This window comes from Perognathus longimembris, chromosome 9, assembly GCF_023159225.1.
Source record: "Perognathus longimembris pacificus isolate PPM17 chromosome 9, ASM2315922v1, whole genome shotgun sequence".
In the NCBI taxonomy this organism is placed as follows: Eukaryota; Metazoa; Chordata; class Mammalia; order Rodentia; family Heteromyidae; genus Perognathus; species Perognathus longimembris.
This window is the reverse complement of record NC_063169.1, coordinates 60,965,361-60,980,340: the sequence shown is the minus strand read 5'-3', so window position 1 is coordinate 60,980,340 and position 14,980 is coordinate 60,965,361. Positions and strand designations below refer to the sequence as shown.

Genomic DNA, 14,980 nt, shown 5'->3' with positions numbered 1-14,980 from the left:
TCCTCTTTTTTAAGGCGCTTAACTCGCCAAGTATTTTGACACAGCAACGGAAATCTGGCAAAACAGCTGTTTCACACATTCACCCATTCAACTAACATTTCTAGCGAGGTGCTAAAGATGTAAACATGCATGAAGCATCCAAGACCCTTGAAACCCTCAGGCGGACCCTCAGGGTCTAGTGTCCAGTCCACGCTGTAGCACGCCCTCATCTTATTCATTTCACCCGGTTTCCTCCTCAGAACCTACTCAAAACGAACAGCTCTTCTCCACACAGCACCCATGAATCCTGTTTATATTTCTTCTTGGCATTCGTGTCATGACGATGAAACATAAACAGTCTATGTTGATATATGGATGAATTTTTGTATGTGCGTGTCTGGGTGTGTATGTTCCTCCCAACCATAAATTCCCTCAGCGCACAAATATGCCGTAGTCATCCTTCAGTTCCTCCACGTCCTAACAGTGCTTTGCACATACCTGGCGTTTAACAAACACATGTTGGGTGTCATCAGCAATATTAATAATCATCAGATAATATACTAATGTGCAATAAACACAAATATGAAATCCATCAAATTGAAGCCTTAAAAGTGCTCTAGACTCGTAGTGCTTTCTCATTTGTTCGGTAAATAAAATTCTGCACCGTGGCTGAACTGCAACAAACCTGGTTCATGGTTGACCTCTGTCCACCATATTCATTTGGAGAAGGCCACATGAAGCGTATGTTGTGTAGGTGACACTACAAAGTGTCAAATGGCAGCCTTGTGTACACTCCATGGTATATTAGAAGAAAATTGGGGACCTGTCCTTGCTTCTTGGAATTTAAGATTGGCTTGGAGATGGATGTCTTAGGACTACCATAAAACCATTCATCTAGATTTCCGGAGTTCCCAGCTTGTCTACCCAGATGTGATCACAAGGCTAATTCTGCTTTCAGGCAGAATCTGTCCAGCACATTCAGAGGCAAGGGCTGTGAACAGAGCTCCCCTAACGCAGGCTGGCAAAGCTTTCTCTCTAGCAGACAGACAGATGCCTCCAGTTGGTGTGGTTCACGCAATAACCAACCAGCAAGGTTCACACTTCAATTTAAAAGTCTGCACACAAGGTTGATGGCTTCAGTGAGTTTTAAATTTGATCTTTCCAATGTCATTGTCAATGATGTCAAGTCAAAACATTAGAATCATATTCTTCTAACTACCAGTACTTCAGATATCAATGACTAGATCAAATACTGTTGACCACTTAAAATACCACTGAAGAATTTGTCCCTTCTTGTATTAGTGTTCCGTGGGCTTTAAAGTGTTTTCCCATTCTACATGGACCAAATTAATGACGAACTTGCCCTCTACCCATCTCTCTCCAGAGCCCCGCCACACCATCCTTCTCCGTGGAAATCTTCCCTACCACTGCTGAGGTCTGGTCTCTGGCCCCCGTGGGCAGTTCCTCATGTGTGCATCACAGCAAACGCACACTCTATAAACTGTTCTGCTTCCATTGAGTCCTTGAGGGCACAGATTGAGTCTGAGCCTTCAAGGTACTTCTTGTACCTAACAATGTTGAGTGAAGAGAGCGTGTTCAGTAGAAAATAATTTGGACGAATGCAGAAATGAGACCCATTATCACAAGCATCAGCTTTCTTTCTTTCTTTCTTTCTTTCTTTCTTTCTTTCTTTCTTTCTTCCTTCCTTCCTTTTCTTTCTTTCTCTTGGTTTTTTTTTTTTTTTGGCCTGTCCTGGGGCTTGGACTCAGGTCTTGAGCACTGTCCCTGGCTTCTTTTTGCTCATGGCTAGCACTCTGCCACTTGAGCCACAGCACCACTTCTGGCTTTTTCTGCTTATGTGGTGCTGAGGAATCGAACCCAGGGCTTTGTGCATGCTAGACAAGCACTCTGCTGCTAAGCCATATTCCCAGCTCCAAGCACCAATTTTTATGAAGTAAAATAGTCACAGCCCGTATTTCTTTATTTAGGGTATCAATAGCACAAAAGGACATAGCAAACCAGCTCCCTGGTATTTGTAGAAACTAAAGTAACATCAACAGCACCACAGATTCATTTTTCAATGCTTGCTAGGCCCTTTATATGTAGTGCTGAGATACATGCTCACCAAAATGAAAAAAACAAACAACAACAAAATCACAAAGTACAGTGGCTCACATCTGTAATCCTAGTTACTTGGGAAGATGAGATGGCAGAGACATCAGTTCAAGGCCAGCCCAGGACAAAAGTTCACAAGACCCTAACTCAACCAATTAATTAATTAAAAACAAAAACGCTGGAAGAGAACAAGGGAAGGGTGGCATTGTTCAGAAAGAAATGTACTTATTACCTGACTTATGTAACTATAACTCCTCCGTATATCACCTTTACAGTAACAAAAATATACATATACACATATAAAAATAAAACCTTTAACTTTTAAACTTAAAAAAATAAAATAAATTAAAAGGCTGTGTATAATACATGACTGCTGTGACCCCAACTACACAGAAATCACAAACTGGAGGAGGTGGTCCATGTTGGCCCAGGCAAACAGCAACACCATACTCAAAAAAACAAAAGCAAAAGTGTTTGGGAATATGGCTCAAATGGTAGAGTACCTGTGAGTGCAAACGTCCTGAGCTCAAGCCTCAATAATGTATTCCTACAATTCATATAAGAGACAGAAGACAGTTATCACATTTCATAGATAAGGAAACAAAGACACTGAGAAGGCAAGTAACATGTTCAATTCCACCAGACAGTGCCATATAGTCATGGACAGAGCTTGCCAAAAGTTCCCTGTAATTTCATTTTAATTATCCATTTTATGAGAAGTGACTTTATGTTCTTCCAGAGTTTAAGAGCCTTTTTTGGACTGGGTCTTTTATTTAGACATAACCCACGCATAATTCTTTATCCTTCTTTAAAGTACAGCTCAATGGGTTTTGACATTGTGCATATTCATGTAACCGCAGCCATCGTACACAAAAGTTCATCACCAATCTTTCTCCACAGGGGCTTTTGAAATCCATTTTGCCGCTCTCTGTCCTTACCATAGTAGTCGCCCATCTGTCTGCCACAATTGTTTCACCTTTTCTAGAATGTCATATAAATGGAAATGTAACAGAATGTAGCTTTTGTGTCTGACTACTTTTATTTGGTACATGGACTGAAAAGATCAATGCTGTGCTACTTTGTATTGTTCAGTTTACAGACATGATCCTCTTTGCATTTTTGAAGGAAGGTAGAATTGGGACTACACAGGGCAGTAGAAGGGCATCTGGGTTATTTCCTGGTTGTGAGTAAGTTGAATTAAGCTGCTATATTTCCACATGTGTGTACAGACCTATGTTTTGAGCTCTTCTGGATAAACAGCTAAGAGAAGGCATAATGGGTCAGTGAGAAGTTTATACCCATCACGGGAAGAAACTGCCAAACTATCTTTCAAATGGTTAGATCCTGTACCAAGTGAAGAATCACACTTGTTCTCTCTTCTGGATACTTGGTTTTGACAGGCTTTTGAAGACCAGCAATTCTAACTACAGCATGTCTCCCTGTGATATTAATTTGCATTTCTCTAATGATTAGTAATGGTGAGCATCTTTTCTTGTAACTACCACCCATAGATCATTGGTGAGGTCTGGTAGGATCATTCGTGTCAATTGTCTCCTCATTCAGGAGTTGTAAGGCTTCATTATGTATTCTACTTACTAAACCTTTACTAAATGCATGCTGTGTAAATACATTTCCCTGCTCTCAGGCTTGATCTGTATTTCCTTAACAATGTATTTAAAATTCATTCCAAGCTGAGGGCTGGGGACTTATACCTTTAATCCTACCTACTCAAGAGGCTGACATTTGAAGACTGAGGTTCAAAACCAGCGAGGACAAGAAAGGCCATAGCTCCAATTAACCAGCAAAATGTCACAGGTGAAGATATGGCTCAAGTGGTAAAGCACAAGCCTTGAGCAAAAAAGCTAAAGGACAAGACCCAAGCCTAAGCCCCAGTACTGACAAATAAATAAAGTCTTAATATAATCTTTATTAAAGTCACATTTTAGAATTTATTTACATTTAGAGAAAAATTTCAAAGCCAGTATAGATTTCTCATACTTCCCTGTAGCCTATTTTTTAATCACTGTTAATCTTTTATATTAGTAGCATGTTTTTTGTTTTACAATAATAGACACCTTTAAATTTATATCTATTACTTCCAACATCCTGCCCCTGTCTGGGTCTAGCTCTGGTTTTTTGTTTTGCTTTTTCGTGGCAAGCCTATTTTTCTCTTTCTCTTTTTATATCTTGTGATTTTTTTTATTAAATGAAAAACATTGCATTAAAAAAAAACAGCTGAACCTGAGATAAACCATATTCCATTGAGAAATGGGCAAATTTCCTCTGCTGCCTATCACAAAGGTGGTTTGAGTCCATCTAAAGTTGAGCTGGGTTTTGGTTTGGTTGTTGCTATAGTAACGGCGGTGCAGCAAGGGCTGCAGTCCCTCCTGCAGTGGAGTCCAGCCAACTTGTGCTCATGGTGAGACTTGAAGTGCCACAGGGTTTTCCTCAGAGCCCCCCCCCCTCCCTCTCCCCCTCCCCTAGCTTCCAGAGGCCAGGCACACCTGTGGAACAGAGAATGCCTCCCTCTTGTTCACATTCTTTCTCCAGCTTTGGATTTACTATTATCCCATGCCGGGTCTCATGCTGGATTGAGTGGTTTGCTTAATTTTTTTTTTCATTTCTTTATTGTCAAAGTGTTGTACAGAGGGGGTTACGGTTATCCAACCTGTTACCTCCTCCCTCATTTTCCCCCTGCCTTCCCCCTCCCCCTTTCCCTCCCCTCCCATGAGTTGTACACTTGATTTACACCATATAGTTTTGTAAGTATTGCTGTTGCATTGGTTTGTCTTTTTCATCCTTTGTCTTCTGCTACATCTTCTCTATGTGACAGATTCTGTGCACAAGAGCCTCAAGGATGGGACTTTCTTGGCATTCTCCCTCTTTTTCCCACAAGTCACTGCCTATCTCCATCTCATTGTTGGTGGGGCGTCTTTTGGGTTCTGTCTGCTCCATCCCAGATATGGTAGAGCACTCATTCTGTAAGCCCAAATCCTGGACAGAAATGATTTTCCAGCCCTCCCCTGGTATATATAGTACTTGCCTTGTGTAGGCAAAGGGCTAGGAAAGCATTTTTTTCATCTCTATGCAACAGTCCCAAATGCTTAGGTAGATTGGGTGTAGGAAAGGTCCCTTGCTTACACATAGCTTTTGTGTCCCAAGGCAGAAGGACCTAGACATTGGCAAAGTGAATGCCGATTCCTCAGGGGCACTTGGTGGTACCACCACCCACCCGCACGTTTGACCTTCCAGGAGTCCTTGTCTAGCTTCTTGCTCTGTCCTTGTTCTTCCCAGATGTACCCTGTGAAGGCCTAGGATAAAAAGCCAGTAACTGAATACCACCCATGATTCAGGGGAATGCCAAATTGGTGTGCTAGCCTTTAAAATGTCACAAAACTTTTAGCTGTTTTCTCTAAATGTGCTCTGATGGTTGCTAATCCTCCCTCTTGGGCTCTGTCAAAGACAAATCAAGGATGCATTCCACTTCCCTTGAAATTATATCATTTGGCTGTCTAGCCTTCAGGTCTCTGGTCGGAGGGGAAAATGAGTACTATTACCCATGATTCATCTTTGTCTCTTTGCTGACATGGGAACCCTGCCTTCCTGGATCCTTCATCCCCTCAGTGGAACTGGAACTGCAGAGTTTAGCATTGTTTAAAATGAGGTATCAAAACTCAACAGACATTACAATGTCCCTAGTGTTATTTAGAAATTCCCCTGCTCTTCTTTCAAACACAATAGAGCCATTGTCCAGAATATATATCTTTTGTTCATGCTCAAATGCTTTGAAGGTAGCCTAGGCTCATTCTCATTAAAGCACATGTGATTTCACTGGTGGAAAAAGGGCTGCGTCTCCCTAGAACTGTGTACTGTGCTAATCAGCTCTCCAGTGCCAGGTAATTCCTCTTTCCCAATCAAGGCCAACAAAGGAGGCTGTTTCCCAGGTTCATCATTGCTACTGTATTTCAAATATTTCTTCTCAGTGCTAGTAGCTAAACCAGTCTATTCAAATACTCGAAATCTATGCAAAGGGGATATTAGAAATGATTTTTAAGTAAGCAAATCAAGACACCAAAAAAAAATCTTCAAAAGTAATTTGTGCTGACAGACTTTTCTTAGAACAATGGAACCACACATACGTGCTCAGGACATTAATGATTTCCTCCATAATCACATTTGTGTCTTGCTCTAGTTTTTATGTACTTGTTGAGATATGGAATGTGTAAGGGTACTCACTAGTTAATTTATCTACCAAATGATTTTTTATTTTTCTAAATCGCACCTCGATGCCAAATAAGCTATTCTAGATACTCAAAAACTACACCAAAGATTATAAAAGTAAATCAACTGACATATAGAGTTTGTCAGAGTAGGAAAACAAGCATTTGATTAAGTGGCTGTTGGTTCCATATTATTCTACTTTTCTGAAAAGAAGAGAAGGGAAGCCTTGGGCCTTAAGCATGTATCATAATCTAAACCAGCCAAGGACAGGCTCAGTAAAGACTTCCATAGAGTAAAATTCGAGCTGCATTCATATTACTTTGCACTGTATGTAACACTGTAGCATGCACCCCCTAGTTAACGAAGTTAATAACGCCTGCATTCCATAATAAAACAGAGAACAAAACAGATGCTCGAGTTTCATAGGAACTTTTGCTACCCAATTGGTAGGACTTAATTTACATATGGCTTTTTTCTTTATTCTCTTGTATTCTATTGCACACATTGAGGAAATGAAGGAACTCCTTTTGTCAAGTACAAAATGTAGGTACGTTCCACCCTAGCATCTTCGGAATTTAAACTGAGTATCCTGTTAACTTTTTAAAGAAATATTTTTTTTAAAAAAACCTTCTGGAACCTATCGATTCCCTATGCCACACCTACTTAAACAACAGAAAGACAGGCTCAAATCCCTGAATGCATTGTTTCTAGACAGAACAGCAGTGAGGAGACCTAAGGGCTTTGGGTGTCTGTCTGTATGACTGATTTTCAAGTGAAGTTTGCTAATGGTAGACCTTCGTGTAAGTTATTTAAACTCTTCGAGATTTGTTTTCTTCATCTTATGAAAAAGGAATGCGTTGGTCATGAGACTTGAATGAAACAATATAATAAAGCATGCTTTTCCCCAAATAATAGGAAGTACAAATAGACTCCTGCTATGAAAGATTTGGCCTATTTAAAACTGTTGTCTCACTTATACAGGTTAACTTTAAAAGTGAATTTAGGGCCAAGAGCCAGTGGTTCACGTCTGTAATCCTATCTACCTGGGAGGCTGAGATCTGAGGATCCCAGTTCAAAGACAGCCCAGAGAAGAAAATCTGTGAAACTCTTATCTCCAATTAACTAAAACAAGCAAACAAAAAAAAATCTGAAAGTAGAACAGTGGTTCAAATGGTAGCGCACTCACCTTGAAAAAAAATAGCTCAGGGACAGCATTCAGGCCCTGAGTTCAAGCCCCAGGATGGCACATACACAAAAAAGCAAATGGAAAACTGTATTTCATCTTTCTCAATTCTATTTGGATATACTTTTTACAGGCATAATCTTGTCCACATGTATGTTGTATGTTTGTTCATAGTATGCATGTATATGTGTTGGTGATGAAGTTGTATTTTAGAGGTTGTTTAGCTCACAGAATTGTGATACAAGTTGGTATCTCTCTCTGACATTTGCAATTATGAAAAGAATAAATATTGCCAAAGGGGGGGGGGAAACAGAAAAAGCCACGAGGAAAGTAAGGGAGGCAACTCAAGCAGAGACTCAGACAGCCCCTCCAGATGTGACGAGGAGGACCAAATATATCCAAACTAATTAACATATGGTCAAATGAAGACTGCGCCTCATTATCACAATTAATGAAATCAAAGCACAGCGCAAAGCTCTTCAGCACACAGCTTCCCTTCACTGTGAAGTTCTGGCTTTTGCAAGATGCCAGCTTTCCCCTGCCCCCAGCCCTTCCTTCACCAATCACTTTGAATATCATTGAGCGCATGCATCTAGAAGCAGCTGTGTCACTGGGTGAAGGGCAAGCTCCTACCTCTGGTCAGAGAGCACATGGCTCCCCACGTCATCAAGTGTGCTTTCCAGAAGTGATCAGATTGGAAGATTCAATTTGCCACCTTTTCCAAGGCAGACTAACTACACACAGCTCATCTTAGTAGAGATAAATACACTGGCCCAAATTGCTATGCCACAAAGTGGCAGCGAAAACTTTGAATCTGAAATGACAGGGCAAGGCAATGAAACAAAGTGAACCACACCAATCTAACTCTCCAGCGCCTCTGGGTAATGAAGTCAGTCTCCAGAGTAAATTATTTTGCATACCCTCTGGCTCTGCCCTTAGAATAAAGCAAGCAAGAGGCCTCGCCTGAATTGTTTTCCTGGTATACAAGCCTAAGCAAGCTAGAAGGGCAGTGAGTTCTCATGATCTCATATATGGCAATAGATGCCATTCTTCAGATACCTATAAATGATGGTGACTGGATGTCATTAACAACTTATCAAATTATCAGTTTTTCCATTCACATTAGATACCAATGTTTTACATCCCCCCCGGTTCCTGTCAGAAGTTAAATCCTAAATATTGCTGGGTTTTTTTTTAAATGTAAAATATTTTCCCTTCATAAAGCTCATCTATAGTTTTATTACTTTTGGGCCATGAAAATATTGCTACTACTTAAAGCAGTACTATTTTTGTCAATCAAGAGCTTCCCAGAGGAGCACTTCATAATACAGTGGTGTTGCATTCTGCCTTGATACATGGTTCCTTGAAAGTGGCTCTATCTTTATTGCATGATTGATGGCTAGCCTGGGAACGGGTGAGGGGTATCTATTTCTGCAAACTCAGCTGACTCCAGTACCTGATTTACGAATCTTCTCCAGAAACGTACTATATTCCTAGATCTCATTTTTAATCCTTGCTTCAATGACTTTTGCAATCCATCTAGTTGACCTTTCGATGAATGTTTAAATGTAAATCAAGGTTTGTTAAATTAATATTTCTTATAGAGTTTGCCCATTTTTATCTCTTGTTACACACTGAGCAGCTATTGCTATGCAAAGCCCAAGATTCAAATTATAATAAATGCCACTTCAATTTCTCCTGTAAGGGCTTTCAATTTGACATGGTATCTGCCAAGCCAGTTCTGTCTGAATCCTCCACTCTGAAGTCTGGAAATGGACTGGGTATAGGAGAGAGGCAAACTGCTGGAGGGAAGCAGGAAAGTGCAGGAGTGGGTGGAATAATAAATAAGAAGAAAGGAGAAGAATACATATCTAAAATCTTGGAGGAATTTCCTGAACTACATTGCAGGGGGGGAATAAAAAGCCCTTCTTGCCTGTGAAAACAGTTAAACAGTGATTGTAGTAACCTCCAAACTACCCCCAAAGTCACTGCCCTTTGATCCAAAAACAAAGTATCTACATAAGCCAAGAATACTCAATTACTGGACTGAGACTTGGCTCATGTGGTAGAGCACTTGCCTAACAAGCACACAACCATGCATACAAATCCCAGTATCAAAAAGTAAAGGAAAAATATCAAGAGAAAAAAAAAACCTCTTGAATTATTACTTATAACTCACCTGGACAGACATCCAAACTCCCCAAACATTATTGGCAGGAATTCAATTGACAATACTTGTTGACCTGGTTACATACCTGAAGGTGTGTGTCAAACTATTTGTGAAAGAACAGGCACAATGTAAAGAATGTAATAAGAATCTGGGAATGAGATTATCATACACTCCTCATCTCATCACGTGATATTTCACTTCGTCAAAGCTACCTAAGAATAATTTGACAGTAGGAAATCAACTAGGGTCATGCATCTCCGTACTGTACAGCCTAGTAAGAAAAAAAAAGATAATTGTTATTAAAAACATACTTAAGACTAGAGGTGTGATTCGAGTGGTGGAGTACCAGCTATGAGCTAAAAAGCTGAAGGAAAGCTCAAGATCTTGAGCCAACATCCAGTACTGGAAAATAAAACAATATACTTGTCAGAACTCCAACACAAATCCTTATAGAATTAGAAGAGGAAGGGTGTGTGTGTGTGTGTGTGTGTGTGTGTGTGTGTGTGTGTGTGTTACCCAGGGGCTTGCACTCTGGCTAAAGCTCTCACACTGGAGCCACATGACCAGTTGATCATTTTGCTGGTTAACTTGAAGAGTCATGCAGATTTTTTGACCCAGGCTGGCTTTGAACCATGACCCTCAAATCTCAGCTTCCTGAGTAGCTAGGATTACAGATATAAGCCACCAGTGTTCAGCAGGATGTTACTTTAACACCATGAGGACAAACCTGACTTGAAAGCCAGTAAGAGAATAACAGCAGACACTGCAGAATTGCCACTGAAATTTGAAACAAGAAAATAATGCCTAATTGTAATTATTATTTAACACTGTTCCACAAATTCTAGCCAACTCAGTAACACCAGAACTAAGAAACAAGAGCTATAGTTTCTGTAAAATAGGAGACAAAATGATTAGGTATGTAATTATGAGTAACCCTGGAGTTTTATATTATATTTTATATCACAATACATTTCAGACATATTAAGAGAATTAAAAGTAAAAAAAGAAACAAGTCAAAAAAGGGGGTGAATAGAAATATATACTAATATATAATAATGGACTTAATGAATAATGGACTTGAATAAGGACTTAGAAGGATAAAAAAAGTCACAAAAACAGACAACAATTTTTCTTCCCTCATTAAAAGGAAAATCTAAAAGACAAAGAACAAATTTAGCCAAATATTGTTTTTTTTTGGCCAGTCCTGGGCCTTGGACTCAGGGCCTGAGCACTGTCCCTGGCTTCTTCCCGCTCAAGGCTAGCACTCTGCCACTTGAGCCACAGCGCCGCTTCTGGCCGTTTTCTGTATATGTGGTGCTGGGGAATCGAACCTAGGGCCTTGTGTATCCGAGGCAGGCACTCTTGCCACTAGGCTATATCCCCAGCCCGAAATATTGTTATTTTTAACACGCAAAGAAGCTGTTGTTCTATGCCTTAATAAAATAGCATGGAAATGAATAAATAATTCAAGGTAGGGCTTCGTATTGAAGACAGCTGTGTAATCGTTAAGCTGTGTAAAATACCGTAAACATTAGCCAGATGTGCTGAATGGTGAGCAGACATCTAGTATTTTACTAAGACCTTCCCATGAGATGCTTTGTTGATTCATCACCATAGTCTTAAGTAGTAGTTCATGTGATACCCATTTTTTTAAATTAGGTGATTTGAGATAGAAATCACTTGTCCAAAAAAAAATGGGAAAAAATATGCTGAGTTCTATCTGTGTCTCTAGCCTCTACATTCCTCCATCTTGGAAGAAATCATTTGAACATTACGGATAAAAATAACACACAAAACTTTTAAATTTGCAGGCCTCCAAAGTTACCATAAAATTCTGTGTGCGTGCGTGCGTGCATGCGTGCATGCGTGTGTGTGTGTGTGTGTGTGTGTGTGTAGTAGGGACTTAAGATCTGGGCACTGTACCTTAGTTTTTTCCACTAACAGATGGTGCTCCACCACTTGAGCCACAGCTCCATTCCTGGCTTTCTGGGGAATAATTGGAGATAAGAGTCTCATGAACTATCCTGCCTGGGACGGCTTGGAACTATGATCCTCAGATCTCAGCCTCCTGAGAAGCTACGATTGCAAGTGTGAGCCAATAGGCAACACAGACAATTCTAATGTTTTAGGAGGAGAACATCTTTAGAAATTCTACTTTTCAAAAAAAGCTATTGTCCCCAAACACCTAAGGAACTCGTGCAAAGCAACTGGAAACTGTGTAAGAGCAGTAGGGGTTAAAGTAAGACAATAGCATGAATGATAATAATATGTATTTCAAACAAAAATACAAACAAGCCACAAGCTCACTTCCTTTAATCTTAGCTACTCAAAGAGGCTGAAATCTGAAGGATTTACGTTTTAAGGTAGCCTAGGAAGAAAAAGCCCATGAGACTATTTCCAAGTAACCAGCAAAAAGCTATGCTGGAGACATAGCTCAAATGGTAGACTAACAACTAAGTAGACAAGCTTAGCATGCATGAGGCTCAGAGTTCAACCCCTAGTACCACCCAAATACAAATAAATACACAAAAAGATGAAATTATATGAACTGGTAAATCAAAGAAATATAATATAAATATAATGCCATTTCTCAGAAATGACATTTTTAAATAATTAAAACTATAATGACCAGTAAAAATATGGGTAAGGATTTAATTCAGTAAGGGAATGCTCAAATTAATTCTGATTAACCCAAGACAGAAAATGTCTTAGCATTAAAATCATTATTCAAGTAGGGCATAATATTGGTTAAAGAGTATAAAGTTTCAATTAGACAGGTTGAATAAATCTAAGGATCCGTTTTCCAGCCATGATTATAATCAATAGTGATGCATTGTATACTTGACTATTGCCAAGGTTAGATGTTAAATGTTTGCCCCCATGAAAATATGATAAATATGTGAGGTGATAGATAAGCTAATTATCCTGATTGAATCATTTCGCAATGACTACATATATCAAAACATCACACTCTGCAGTATAAACCTATGCAGTTTTTACATGTGTCAATTATGTCTTAATAAAGTGGAGGCAAACCATATTTCAAATGAGACCTGATGACACAGGAATAGTCTTCCTTTATCCACACATGGCATAACACCAGCATGAACATCTGCAGAAAACAGATGTTCCAACACATAAATGGCTTTTAAATATGGTGTGATATTAGAAAATCTAATACAGACCATCGAAAATTTCTCTTAATCCATACCCTTATCCTACAACTTCTCTCAATTCAATGTCTATTTCACAGAAATGTTTTTAAAGTTGGATTATGAATGTAATGGTTTATTTGCTACCAACCAGAACACCTTACATCTGGAAAGCTCTTTGAGAGTCAACAAAGTAACCTCATCTATATCATACCATTTAATTCAAGCTACAATTCTTTTTTCATTTCTTTACTGTCAAAGTGATGTTCAGAGGGGTTACAGTTTCTTACATAAGGCAGTGCGTACATTTCTTATCCAACTTGTTACCTCCCCCCTCAGTTCCCCCTCTACACAACTGTATGGTTGGTTTATACCATATAGTTTTATAAGTATTGCTGTTGCATTGGTTTGTCTTTTTATCCTTTGTCTCTTGATTTTGGTATTCTCTTTCCCTTCCCTAGTTCCAATACACGTATATACAATATCCAGGATACCAAAATCAGTTACAGTGGCATCAGGGATAAAACCATGGGAACGGAAGACAAAAGAAAAAGGGCATAATTTCACATGGTATGTTGAAAATAACAACACTGATAAACCACTTGTTTCCATAACTTGGAGTTCATTTCGCTTAGCATCATCTTATGTGTTCATATGGACATAGCTATCGATTCTGAGAGACAGAGGTGGGCAACATTTTTACAGACGGAAGAAGTCTTCTTAAAGTGAGGATGTCTGTATCTCTTGCATCAACAAAGCAAAGGAAAACTGGCCCTAGTAGCAGACAGTAAAGAGTTTCTTAAGAGCAAAACAAAACTTTTTAATAAGATGTGCACTGCCAGTAAAATTATAATATTGATACACTTCTCCAAGAAAAAAATATTGCTAGCCTCAATAATTACTGCAGTTACTACTGAGTTTTGATAGTCTATGAAATCAAGCATCACGTTTTCATTTATCTTTTTTGCATGTGTATACCAGAACTGGGTCTTGAACTCTGTGCCTTGTGCTCTCAGTTGGCTTTTTCCACTCAAGGCCAGCATTCTACCCTGTGAACCACACCTCCACTTCTGGCTTTTTGCTGGTTAGTGATTTTATTCTTGTGTACCCACTAGGAAGTTTTCACTTGGGTTAAACATTTTAAACACAGACATGGAGGGACAAAGAGTGAAAAAAAAGGGAAAAAATGTTAAAACAAAATATACAACTTGTGGGTGGGGAATGGGAGGGAAAAACTGGGAGAGAAGGAAGGAGTGACAGAGACCAAAAAGAAATGTACTCTACCTGACTTGTGTAACTATAATCCCTCTGTAAAAAAATAATAATAACCATTTAAACATTGTTTTAAATGTTAATTCACCTCAAAAATTTTAAAACAGAATATAAGCTGCAAAATATAATGCTTTTTAAGTGCAAGTCTACTCAATAGTTGAGGTAAAATATTTTAAACTAAATTTGAATACTTTAGACATTGAAATATATTCCTTCTCTTAATGCTTGGTTGCTTTAAAATTAAAGAATCAAGAAACTAGTTAGTTTAGCTATTATTTAACTAATTTTGTCCAACCAGATATGGTCACACAGCCATCAGCCCTCAGGAGGATCCTGACTGGAGGCCAGTGACCTCCTATAGCAAATGGAGGTGGGGTTTATATAATAATGCATTCTGATTGGCTAACTCAATAGCTACCCCTCTAGTCTTACTACATTCTTGGAGAAAAACTTAAAATTTGTCCACCCTCTTCAATAGAGAACCTATACCAATGATTTTTTTTTCTTACTTTTCTAACATGTGTCCTAATGGAGAAGGTCTTATTTTGTTTGTATTTATAACCTTATGAAAATGTAACAGTAAGCTTGTTAGAGATCCTCAGCCCATTTATTTCAATTAGAAGCAGTAATGAAATCTCTTTAAACTATTAGATGTCACTTAGTCTTTATGTAAGACAGATTGTATACTTAATGCCTTTTGGCATGATCGCAGTTATTGGCCCTTAATAGTTTTTATATCGACTAAAAAACAAGGATTCGCTTTCTTCTCAGGCCTCTGCAAGTCCAAGTCAGTGGCTGAAACACAGAAAGGAACTACAACAATCACGACACACCAATACAGTTAGAAATAATACCACACCAAGGACTCAGTGCTGCTTCTAAGCACAC

At 39.0% G+C, this 14,980-nt stretch overlaps 1 protein-coding gene across 1 annotated transcript in view; it reads right to left on the bottom strand.

Annotated features, from left to right (window-relative positions):
* The window catches only part of Samd5 (sterile alpha motif domain containing 5), a 47,262-nt gene that overhangs the window by 23,356 nt on the left and 8,926 nt on the right, over nt 1–14,980 (bottom strand). The window lies entirely within an intron of this gene.